Source organism: Magnolia sinica, chromosome 6 (genome assembly GCF_029962835.1).
Source record: "Magnolia sinica isolate HGM2019 chromosome 6, MsV1, whole genome shotgun sequence".
Taxonomy (NCBI): Eukaryota; Viridiplantae; Streptophyta; class Magnoliopsida; order Magnoliales; family Magnoliaceae; genus Magnolia; species Magnolia sinica.
The window spans coordinates 75,060,863-75,074,555 of record NC_080578.1 but is presented as its reverse complement, the minus strand read 5'-3'; positions in this window follow the sequence as shown (position 1 = coordinate 75,074,555).

Here is a 13,693-nt window from a genome sequence, read left to right as displayed (position 1 = left end):
ATGAGGATTACTTTCAGCTGGGGCTGCAATGGATTTCAGCACCTATAAGGTGCGTGGTTCATTAATGAGGTTCATGTGCAAAGGTACTCTCTCTCAGAAGACCACTTTGTTTTTTCAGTAGCAGTTTCAATGGGAAAGTTGTAGTAGGGGAATTATGCAGTGTTATTGATTGGGTGGAAAAAAGTGCTTTTAGAGATATTGGCATATTACATATGAATTTGGTCTGGAGATATTAGTCATTGCATGTAAGCTTTGAATTAGTTTTGTTGGAATTTTGTTCTATTGTTATTGATTTGTAGCTGTTAATTTCACATAATTATTCTATCATAATGTTCTTTTTTCTTCCACATGAATTTTGTTCCCAAGCTGATAAATCAGGTAGTTTGCATGTCCCGCTTTCTGTCCCGAAGTTGGGTAGTCGTGTAGGATTGGTTGATGCTTGTTTAAGTCTTGTAACCATGCAAGATTGCAACAATTTTTATTTCAGTTTTCTTTTGGGAATGACAAAGAAGTGAAGATTTTGGTAACTAACATATGAAATATAAGTGGAATGTAAAAGATTTCGAATGCAATAAACTCACAAGTGAGTGATGAGAGGGTTCATATGCACATGAAGAGTGTTGTCGACTCTGTTGCTGGTGAAACAGTTGAGATTCTAATGGCAACTGTAGACTGGTTTCTTTGTCTTTGTAAATAAGACAAGATTAATTGATCCATTCTCTCTCTAAAGCTGCTTGCAAGCAATGTTGATACAATTCTCCTGCAAATAGAATAGAAATAAAGTCATGATTTTAAATACCCTTTAATACAACCCAATATGAGCTGAGCTCAATCGGTTTGTATGTGGCCTGAGTTAGATTATATATATAAATTTTCACATATGATTTCATCCTGAACGTGTAAATGCATCGATAATAAACAAAATTTTGGAGATGTGACTTTGTATTTTATTTTATTACTGACCAATAAGCCTATGAGCAATGCCGAATTTAGCTTAGGCATGATCATATATGTGTGGGTCATGTAGTTTACTTTATATCTACTTTACTCACTTGTCAACTTTTGCTGTTAGCTGTGGTAGCTGTTTCCTTGACCCATAACAGGAATAAAGCAGTCAGTGTGATGAAAGCAGGGTAGACCTTTACAATCAAACCCATGATCAAAGCAGGGCAGAACAAAGTGCTTCATTGTTGTATGAACAAAACAGGAAGTCAAACAAGTGAAGTTCATTGGGATATCTAAAACAATTTAACTTCATTTTTAAAGAAATGGGTTTAACTGAATTGTTCCATTTCAATCGGCAAATGTCACATTACCATGCATATCCATCATGTCTTGCAGGTATACAAGGATGAGTTCTACATTATGAAAGGTTGGCCAACCCATTTTGTACTCTATATGTGAATGGTAAGTGCATGTTAGTTAACACCCTTAAGCACTAATAGCTCATTCATTGTAGTATCTCTTTTATGCTTCCTATTTCAATGTATGGAGCACACTTATGTGCTTTTTGTGCTTTCTCAGATTTTGGGGTGAGTGTCCCTATCTTTAGTCAGTCTTCTTTATCAGATTTCTATTTTTGGGCTATATGGTACATCTCAGTTTTCCATTTTAATGCCTTAGAAATAGATGATGATTACTCATAGGTAATGTATCAGTGTTCGAATCCTTCGGTAGGTACCTCTGTTGCTCATACTCTAATGAAGTCCATAGTGGCTACGTCTAACAAACAGAGAATTAGATGGACTAGGGAACTTCACAGGCAGTTTGTCAAAGTTGTCAATCATCTTGGAGGTGTGGTGAGTGAGTAACGTAAACCTTCTTTGAACTATTTAGTGTTGTAGGTTGGAATTACAGCAATAACTTTTTTTGTCAAGTGCGGAAGCAACTTCGAAGGGGATATTAAAACTAATGAAATCAGAAGGGTTGACAATCTCCCACATCAAAAGCCATTTACAGGTGTTTCTTTGTGACTGCTTGATTTCTATTAGATGAAGTTTATATTTTCTTACCTTGAACCTTTGATTCAAGGGACCATCATTTATTTGCACAAGTATCGGTGGCTATGAATGAATAGTGAAAAAAAGGGGAAATTGGTCAATTGTCCAAACCAGAAGGGCTCATAGAAGAAATTGGTGGCCGCGAATGAATAGTGAAAAAAAGGATAAAATTAATTTGCTAACACAAGGGCAGTGAATTGGTTGTTCTTCATCCAAGAATGGGCCAACAGGTTTGAATGGTCTTGGTTGAAATGCATGCATGCTATGTGTACTCTAGATGGGTTCTAGCATTTACAGTAGCCAAGTAATAACTAATTTTTGTGTAATTTGTAATTTCATTGATCTTATACAACTATTTGCAGATGAAGAAAGATTTACTGGAATAAATTTATCAGGCCCACGGAGAAAGGTAAATTTTGGAGTAGTGCTTATATGTTCTTACTCTAATTATTTTGGGCTTACAGTTCTTTATTTTTTTTTTTTTTTTTTTTTTTTTTTTTTTTTTTTTTTTTTTTTTTGCAGATGAAAGGCTTAATCTGAACTACCCAATTTGTGGACCCGACTTCATATATGGTACATCACAATCAGATTAGTTTGACATCATGATTTCTTATTAATGGGTATTTGCTTGTTAAATTGGAAACATTGATTTTCTTAATTTGTCCTTTTTTTTTCCATTTAAACTCTCTAATAGATGTCCAAATCTCATGTAGACACTCTAGGCTTAGAAAGCAAGGTTGTGTGCTAGGGGCCATCGAACAATCCCCACATCAATTGATGAGCTTTTCCGTGTTGAATATGGACCGCTAGATGGTGATGTTTGGTTGGACACATTAATTTTATTTTAACAGTTTTACAACGTGAAGTGATGTGGAATATCGGTGTGAGTCACTCCATATCTTAAATGCTACTCAGTCCCAAGTACATACAACATACTTGGCCCATCTATGAGCAATCCTCCATGAATTTGACAATGCGACCAAGCTAAAGCAACCCCCAATTGTGATGTATAGGCAGTTGAACTGTTTAGGCAACACAAGATCTTATTTTTCTTTGCTAGCATTTCTAAGAACTTAAAGCACTTATGAGTGTGTCTGGATGCATCATTGAATTGAATTGCAATTATTAGTCTAGTAAAATAGAAATGACCAAAGCATAATTTCCTTGGCATCCATATTGAGCGCGGGCTTCGAATTGCAATTAAGGTACTTCCAATTTGGACTTCCAAAATAATTTCAATGTTTAAATCAAGAGTTCATAATGTAAGACTTATCTTTTCTTATTAATTATTAGAATAGAATTTTTTCCTTTTTTTAGCGAATCAATCATGAATGTTTCTAGGACTGCCATGTCACCAACTTGACACTATTTCATTTCCCTTCATCTGAATTTGAATTTCAAATTGAAGATTCAATTGCATTATGAAGGAGTTCTCTGATGGATAGCACTTGTACATATCCGCCACATGCTAGAGACTGGTTAAAATGTGGTAGGTTACAGTGACATGTATGACTACACACTAAACTAGCAACAACTTGCAGAACCAAAATAAAAATAAAAATTCTACAAGTGATCTTCCTAACCTATCCATGCTAGATTGTCATGTGTACAATGTGCATATAGATGAACATATAGATAAAATACATGCATGCTTGTTGGTGCTTCCTATTGAAAGGGTTGAAGCCCTGATTTCTCCTACAGGGAACCGACATCTCTACAAGGTGTGTTTTTTTCCTATTCTCTTTTTTTATTTTTTTGCACAATCACTTTTAGGTTTTATGCATGTTTGTTTAGTAGTAAATATGTAGAATTCCACTTGTTAGTTTGTTTTTTGTAGAGGCCAAAGTGCTTCATTGTTGTATGAACAAAATGGGAAGTCAAACAAGTGAAGTTCATTGGGATATCTAGTTTAAATTCATTTTTAAAGAAATGGGTTTGACTGAATTGTTCCATTTTAATCGGCAAATGTCACATTCCCATGCATATCCATCATGTTTTACAGGTATGCAAGGATGAGTTCTATATTATGAAAGGTTGGCCGACCCATTTTGTACTCTATATGTGAATGGTTAGTGCATGTTCTACTAAAAGTTACACCCTTCAGCAATAAGCCAATAATAGCTCATTCATTGGTTGTATCTCTTTTATGCTTCCTATTTCAATGAATGGAGCATGCGTATGTGCTTTTTGTGCTTTCTTAGATTTTGGGGTGAGCGTCCCTATCTTTAGTTAGTCTTCTTTATACGATTTCTATTTTTGCGCTATATGGTACTTCTCAATTTTCCATTTTGGTGCCTTAGAAATAGTTGATGATTACTCACAGGTAATGTATCAACGTTCTAATCCTTTGGTAGGTACCTCTGTTGCTCATACTTTGATGAAGTCCACAATGGCTGCGTCAAGCAAATAAAGAATTAGATGGACTAGGGAACTGCACGGGCAGTTTGTCAAAGCTATCTATCATCTTGGAGGTGTGGCGAGTGAGTAACACGCCCACAATCATCTTTTTCAAACTCTTTAGTGTTATACATTGTATTCTGAAATTTTTTTATTTATAAATGTGAATGTAGGATGCATTGTATGATTTGATTGCTATTTGTAATATGAATCCATCGTTTTCTTTCCCGATTGCATTTTATGTACTATTCCTAGCAACATTAATTGTATTAGCTTAGATGAGTTGATCAATCACAGTAGTTTTCTTTCTCACTGTATTTTGATTTCTTCCTATATAATGTTACACAAACCAATAGTCCATCAAACCACATTACTCATGTTAGATTTTGCCATAGTTTAGAAGATTAGTAGGTACATTTTTGATTTCTTCCTATACCTATATAAGTGTTTTATTTGTCTTTCTTTCTTTTGAATGTGTACAAAGGTATGCTTGTTTGATTGTGTCTACAAATACTATTTTATACAGGCAGGCTAACAAGCTAAAGGAGTCATTGGAGGATGCAATTCATTTTCTCAAGGGAAGGGTTTCAGAACTTGAAACTGATCTTGTGTTAAAGTCCATAGAAGTTACATCTACAGTTTAAGGGAAAGAAGAAGCTCTATCTTCTGCATTTGCTGAAATTGACCGTCTGAAGGAAGAAAATTCTGTAAAAACGTGAGCATTATTACATTATATGGAGGGTGTTTACTGTGTTGGAGTGTATTTGTTTCTTGCACATGAGGGCACGCATTAGTTGTAATTCTTATGATAGGTTGAGCAAAGTGAAGTATTGTTTATTTAGAAATATGAATGTGGGATGCATTGTATGATTTGATTACTATTTGTAATAAATGCATCATTTTTTTCTTGATTGTATTTTATGTGCTATTCTTATTAGCATTAAGCAGATGAATTATTAATCACAGCAGGTTCTTGCAATGGAAACTGACACCGTTATTACAATTTAAAAACATATCTACGAATTTTGGCCGTAACTATATATCTGAAAACCGTAGCTAATGCAGGCTACATTTCACTACAGAAATTTTAGCTACGGCTTTTTGTTTGTAGCTACTAATATGTATTGCTACGGATTATATCCATCGTAATATTTTTTTTGGCTTTTAGGTACCCCACCAATAGCTATGGACGTGCTACGGACTATATCCGTAGCCAAATTTCTTTCGGTACAATTTTTGGCCATAGCCTTTGCCCTTTTTTGGCTGTAGCCTTTGCATGTCCGCCGCTACAGAAATTTCAGCTACAACTTTTGTTTGTAGCTACTGACATCTATTACTACGGATATAATCCGTAGCAATAGGTTTTTGGGCCTTTAGCTACCCCATCAATAGCGACACACGTGCTACGGACTATATCTGTAGAAAAGGTCTTTAGCTAAGGTTTTTGGCCATAGCCTTTGCCCATTTTTCTTGTAGTGGTTGGATGGTAAGAATCTTGAGGTAGGAGTGGGCCACACCTAGCTTCTCTTCTTAGAAATCTTGGATGGTTGCTTCCTTGGTAGCTTAGGAGTGAAGAGAGAAAATGAGAGAGAGAGAGAGAGAGAGAGAGAGAGAGAGAGAGATCGAGCGAGTGATGGATGGGAAAGAGGGATGGTGATGGGTGTAAGGAAGGGATGGGTGGAGAGAGAGAGAGTTGACTTTAGATGGGAGAGGTATGGGTAGGGTTCTTGACTTAATGGGTTGTGTACTTTGATTGATTGATTGATGTTTGGTAGAGATTCTCTTGGGTTTTGCAAATGCACTGCATTTTTTTGAAATATGTGCAGGTCCACAACTCTTGGCCTTGGTATCGCATCGGTGCGCAAGATGCACCGTTAGAACCGCGGCGATGGCGCGGTCGCAAGGGTACAAGTCTCAGGTCGACCTGACTCAGATCTATAGGATACAACTTAGAGTGGCGTGCAAATGCTGATTATAGGTCATGGGTTATCAAAATTCCACGGAAAGGATCATGAGAGTCTACGGAATGGTACAGACTAGGATACGAGCCTTACAAAGCCTCTATCGCCAACCATCAAGGCACTGAAGCTTGACCTAAAACCATTGTCGGATGATCTAAAATATGCTTATGTCAAGATGGGACATATCCAGTGGTAATTTCTTTCCACCTGGATAAAGAAGAAGAGAGTGTGCTCATCATCACTTTGAGAGAACAAAAAGGATCCCTTTGATGGACCATTACAGACCTTAAGGGAATTGATCCTTTGATTTGCACTCACCACATTCACCTTAAGGATGATGCGAAAATGTCCAAACAACCACAATGTCAATTAAATCTAAATACGAGAGAGGTGGTTAAAGCCAAGGTGCTTAAACTATTGGATGTGGGTAGCATATACCTAATATTTGATAGCCAATGGGTGAGTCTAATTCAAGTGGTTCCCAAGAAGTCTGAGATCACCATTATAGCCGATGTAGAGAATGAACTAGTGCCAATTAGAGTCACTATTGGTTGGAGAATGTGCATTGATTATCAAAAATTGAATACTATCACTAGGAAAGATCACTTTCTTTTACCTTTCATTGATTAAATTTTAGAGGGGTTACTGTTCACAACCCCAAGTGCAGGGTCGCGATGTAGTAATAACTTGGAGAGACCGAGGTCGAATACATAGGGACTATATTTCTATGTATTCTAAAAATAACTAGAACTAGAACTACAATAAGATCTAACTTAAAATCTGGAATAGTTGAAAGTAATTGTGAATAAATTATCAATAATTAAAATAAAACTAGAACGCCAAGGATCCGCATATAGCTATTAGGATGCTACCTTACTTGATTCAATAAACACAACAAGAATTGAAGTCCTACTCTATCTAGTTGGAAGATGAAAATAATCAAATCTGAACCTTTCATTAAATTAGTTCACACGTGAAGAAGTATTGAGATGATTATAAGTGAATTCACCCATCCACCATGCCCAGGAGATGATGGTGAATCACGAATTTTACCAATATCACAATCTCAAAATAGATAACAAGATATTAAAAGCTAGCATAACATTTATTGTAATTTGAGTCATAATAAGTCATAAAAAATTAAAAATATTCTTTAAATCAAACTAGAAATCAATGAAGTTCAACATAAACAAGAATTAAAGCAAGATAAACATCCCAACAAACTACTAGCTTCACCTCTTAGCCCTAGCTAAGAGGTTTAGTTAACCATAGACATGATTAAAATTAAAACCCTTAAACCAAACATTAAAAATAAAGTAAGAAAGAAGAAAAACACTTAGGAGGTTACTCCACACTTTGGCTTTACTCCTTGAAACCTAATTCATGTTTAGAACTCCTTAAAGAATCCATATTTATAAGCTTTATTTGACCAACTTTGAAAACCGCCTCAAATTTATGCACTTTGCGTAATGCCTTCAATGTCATTGAACATGAATCTCTTGCACCTTTTCGCACTGCGTAATGCCTTTCACACTGCGTAACTCTTTATGCAATTGAACATATCTTCGATGTCATCAAACAGATCTTTAATGTCATCGAAGGGTGTTCGAGTGATCGAAAAAGTGTCTAGAATGTTCCAGCGAATTACTCCAAAAATCTCGATGTCATCGAACAGCCTTTGGTCATCAAACTGGTCTTCGAGAAATCGAAAGGGTTGTCGATGTTATCAAGAAATGCGTCTAATTTATCCAACAACCAAACTCAATTTTTAGATAATTCTTGATATCATCGAACTGCCTTCGATGTCATTGAACATTTACTTCGATGTCATCGAACAGTAATCAATGTCATAGATAGTGAAGTTCCGATTCTTTGAATTTCTGCACTTGGCACTTTCGAATTCCTTCTTTCTCCACTTGGTTTCCTTGTATCTTGAGGTCTTGAAATCTTTAATCTTGGTCTCCTAAGATCCATCCCTTACCTTGGTGATTCTTGAGCATCAAATACATCCTTTTAACATTCTTTTTAATTTAAGCTCTTAGACTCACCTCGCAATACAAACATGTACAAAATATACCCATTAAGCATTTCATGTTCATAAAACCAAGATATAAACAAGGGGGAAATATGCAATTTTTGACACTCAACACACTCCCTAACCAGCATTTCACTAGTCCCGAGGAAAACATGCATGAAGAAATTCTCAATTCTCAATGTTTAAATCACTTCCTAAAAATAATCTTTTGTACAACCAAGTATGAATGAGTATAACCTAAAGAAGTGAGAGTGACAATTTGAAAACTTAGAGCCAAATCACACGAGCAACCATTCAAATAGGTTCTTTAATAATTACTTAGGAGCATGAGTTCACATATCAAGTTTTTTCTAATGTGCTTAGCGATTTTCACTTTCCGTAAAGATACTATCATTTCATAATGTTAGCCATACTCATCACCTTAAGATTAATTGAATAATCAAATGTTGATTCTAAACTTATCCTCTTTTTTTTTCTCAGTTTTTGATTTTATATCGATGGTTCCTTTTATTCATTCTTTTCAATCTTTTCATCTTCATTCTTTTCAGTCTTTTCATCATAAATGACCTTTTTGTCAATCTCTCTATTTTCTAACTGGTTCTTTTTATCTTTTTAAGGTGGATAAAATTCTCTAGAGTCAATTCTCAATATCTATCTATGATACACATGATAATAATCATAAATTCTAGCACAATTCATAGAAAGTAATTTTGAATGTGACTTGTGATTTGGATTGACATGATATTCAAAGTTCCTCTTAATTGATTAAATGAAAGAACTTAAGCGATAGTCTAGTTAGTTGATCAGACACTAACAATTCAAAATTCAATCTCTATCTTAATATCATACTTAAGGCATTATTAATTACTCAAATTTTTATTTTCCAAATAGTTCTTTTACTTGAAAAATTAATTTTTTTTTTAAATTTTCGCTTAAAGACTAAGAAAACAATGATTAGTTTACTTAATCCACACCCCTAACCTAAAATATACATTGTCCTGAATGTAAAAGAGAGAAGTATGTAATGCATATGAGACAATGATAATAAATGGGAAGTGATGGGAAGTTAGTACCCGAAGAAGGAGAATTAAAGCTCATCCAAAGTTCTTAACATGTAAATGGGTTAACATGAAGACTAAACAAACTGAAAAATAAACTATCCTAATCCTAAATCCTATGAAAGCAATAAACCTAACTAAAGCTCCATCAGACTAAGAGGTCACTCCTGATACATAGGATTAATCGTAGGCATGAATGTTCACAACCCCAAGTGTAGGGTCGCAATGTAGTAATAATGTCAGTGAGACTGAGGTCGAATCCACAGGGACTGAACTTGTACGCTTCTGAATTTAACTAGAATTTAGAACTATGAGAAGAGAAATCTAGAATAAAGTGAATAATTGTGATTAAGGTGAAAACTATCAATTAAAAGGAATTAGTGTGCCAAGGATCTACTTATAACTTTTAGGATGCTACCATGTTTGATTCAGGAAATCCAACTAAAATTTGACTCTTATCCTATCCAATTGGAAAAGAGAGATAATTGAATCTCTAAACTTCTCATGAACCTAATCTCAACAGATGAGAGTTGTGAGGATTGGAAGTGATTTCATCATCCAACCATGCTTAGGAAACAATGGAAAACAATAGGATATACCAATCTCACAACCAATCTTAAGAGAATTGTGAAGATTAGGAAGGATTCCATCAAGGGACGATGGTGAACAATGAGTCTTACTAATTTCACAATCTCAAATCAGGAAAAGAAGATATTCAAAGCAATTGCAGATCTATTGTAATTTATCACAACAAACCATTAAAAACTAAAAATATTCCTTAATAAAGAACTAGAATCAATAAGGTTCAATAAAAACATGAATCAAAGCAAATCAAACATTCCAATCACGCTACAAGCTTCACCTCTTAGCCCTAGCTAAGAGGTTTAGCTAACCATAGACATAATTGAACTAAAATCTCTTAAGAAAAGCATAAAAACAATTAAGGAAGAAGAAGAAAGACTCTTGGTGGTAGCTCTTCATACTTTTGTTCCACTCCTTAAACCATAGAAGATGCCTAAGAACATCCTAAAGATTCTTATTTATAGTTTTGAAACTCCAACTTTCACACTGAGTTGGAAAAATCAGAAAACCGCCTCAAATTTACGCAATTCGCGTAAAATCTACATAACCCTCGACTAGTCGAGGATAACCTTCGAATGGTCGAGGGTCACCTTTGACTGAGTAAGGATGATGAGAATTTAGAGGATAATGTTGTTGGATTTCGAGTCGAGGATTCTCAGGCTAGTCGGGCAGGAGCCAAGACTAGTTGAAGCTTAGACTAGTCGAGGATCACAAAAATTCACTTCAAAACTTCGTTTTTCTTCATTCCTCACTTCGTTTTCTTGAATCTTTGGCATGTGAATTCTTCATTCTTGGTCTTATAAGATCCAACCATTGCTTCGGTGATTATTGAGCATCAAATCCATGCTTTAACATTCTTTTCAATCCAAGCTCTTAGATTCACCTTGTAACACAAACATGTATAAAATATACCATTAAGCAGTTCATGTTCATAAATCCAAGATATAAATAGGGAAAAATATGCAATATTTGACACTCAACACACTCCCCAGTGAGCATTTTGCTAGTCCTGAGTAAAACATGCATGAAGTAATCTTCAATTGTCAACGTTCGAACCTCTTTCAGAAATCAATCCTTTGTGAAATCAAGTATGAATGAGTAGAATTAAGACGAGTAAACAGGATTTTGAAAACCTAGAGTAGAATCACATAAGCAATCAATCAAATAAATTCTTTATCAATTCTTTCAGAGCATAAGTTCATATATCAAGTTTTTTAATGTGCTTAATGCAAATCATCTTACTTCTCATAAAAATACTATCTTCTCATAATGTTAGCATGCTCATCACTTCAACATTGGTTGAAAACTTAAGTACTGATTTCAAATTTTTGTCATTTTTCTTCTTTTTCCTATTTTTGATTTTATATCAAATTTCATTTGTATTCATTCAGTCTTTTCATCTTTTCTCTTTTCTATCAAAATTTTCATTCTTTTTCAAACCTTTTCAATCTTTTCACCATACATGACCTTTTTGCTGATCTCCTGTTTTTTAACTGGTCATTTTCTTCTTTTAAGGTGGATAAAATTCTCTAGACTCAATTCTTAATATCTTTTGATGATCATCATACTAACAATCAGAAAATCTAGTACTATTCACAGAAAGCAAATTGAACGTGTCTTATGGTTTAGATTAACATGATATTTAAACTTTCCCTTAATCAATTAAGTGTAAGAACCACAAGTGATAGGCTACTTAGTTGATCAAACTCCAACAATTCAAAATTCGCTTCCTATCTTAACATAGAAAAAAACCTTAAAGCATCCCTAAATACACAAATTATCAATTTCTAAACAAGTTTTATATGAAAAATTAAAAAATTTCCATAAATTTTACTCAAAACTAAGAAAATGCTGATTAATTTACCTAATCCACACCCCCAACCTAAAATCTATAATATCCTCGATGTAAAAAAAATATAAGCATGTAATACAAATGAGACAATGAAACGAAGGGAGAAGTGATGGAAGGGTAGTAACTGAAGAAGGAAATTTTGAGGCTTTTTCCAAGGATCTCAATGTGAAGATGGGTTAGCACAAACACTAAAACAAGTTGAAAGCAAACTATCCTAGTCCTAAATTCTATGAAAGCAATAAACCTAACTAGCAAAAGCAGGGGAAACCATAAGGTTCCTCCTCCGGCTAGTATCTTGATAAATTCTTTAGTAGGTTTCTCAACAAGATCATTTAAAAGCCCTTTTTACAATAGGCTTGGATGCCCTAGAGCATGAATGTCTAAAGAAATTTATGGACCTCGTCATAAAGTTTCTTTTTAAACTCCTGAGGTATCCAAAGTATATATGATTCACCTATAATACAAAAAGTTTCAATGTTAGCATAACATGTTGAATCAGAGACTACAAGTACTTGAAATTAAGAAAAATTCTCAGTAGGTGGTGTAGTCTCAACACATTCCAAAGTTTCAGACTCCAGTTTAATTTTCAATTCTTCCTCCTTTAATGATAAACATTCAGGATCTGGCGAAGGAGGGGCTTCAGAATAAGTGTTCTCTCAGTCAGTAACAACTACCAAGGTATTGTCTTATAAGGCATCCACTATGTCTTCTATCATGGGATCGTTTAAATCTATAAGGTACAGCGAGCAATCTTTGAAACATTCAGTTGAAAGGAGTTCATTCACCACATCGAGATCTATGATTATATGCCCATAACTCCTTTATCTTTTTCGAGAGAGGAAATGAGCATAATCTCTTGTTTTTTCTCAAAAGTGGGATGAAATCACCACCGGGTATGTCTCTTCTTGACCTAAGTAAACTTGTGCAAGATCAGCGGGAAAAGGTTTTAGGTCAAGCTTTGATATCTTGAAGCTAGACGGTAGAGGCATTACATCAGTTTGGGGCAAATCTTCAAATTATGGCCTCCACCGGTTAACTTCAAGTACCAGCGCATTATCAAGCATGACATCCATCTCCCTAATTATGTCATCATCTAAATCAGGGGAGTGGGCCAAACACGTCTCAAGAGGGTCAAAGTATGGAGTCAAAAGTGCTCTATCTTTCATGAACAAGTCAATCATGTTAATGTCATGAGCCTTGTCATCATCCTCTACCTGTTTGTTCATATTGAAAAAGATATTGAGCTTTAATGTCATATTTTTAAAAGATAAACTCATAACACCACATTCCTGTAATTAATGAGTGTATTTGCTGTAACAAGGAATGGGCGTCCAAGAATGACAGGAATCTGAGTGCTCATGTCCATGATGAGTTGATATTCAAGACTATAAAATCTACTGGATAATAGAATTTGTCAACTTGTACTAACAGATCATCAAGGATCTCTCTAGGTACAAAAACTGATTGATCGACAAGTTGTAATGTGGTTCGAGTGGATTTTAATTCACCTAGGCCTAATTGTTTATAAACCGAATAAGGAATCAGATTAACACTCGCCCCTAAGTCAAGAAGTGCATGCTCGATTCGGTAGTTCCCAATTACACAAGTGATGGTTAGGCTACCGAGGTCTTTGTACTTTTATAGCACATCTTGCTCGAGGATAACACTCACTTTTTCTATCAGAAAAATTCTCTGTTGAATAGTTAGTCATCTCTTGGTAGTGCATAAATCTTTCAAAAATTTGGCATATGAAGGGATTTGTTTAACGACATGCAGTAGAGGGATGTTGACCTTCATTTGCTTAAGCA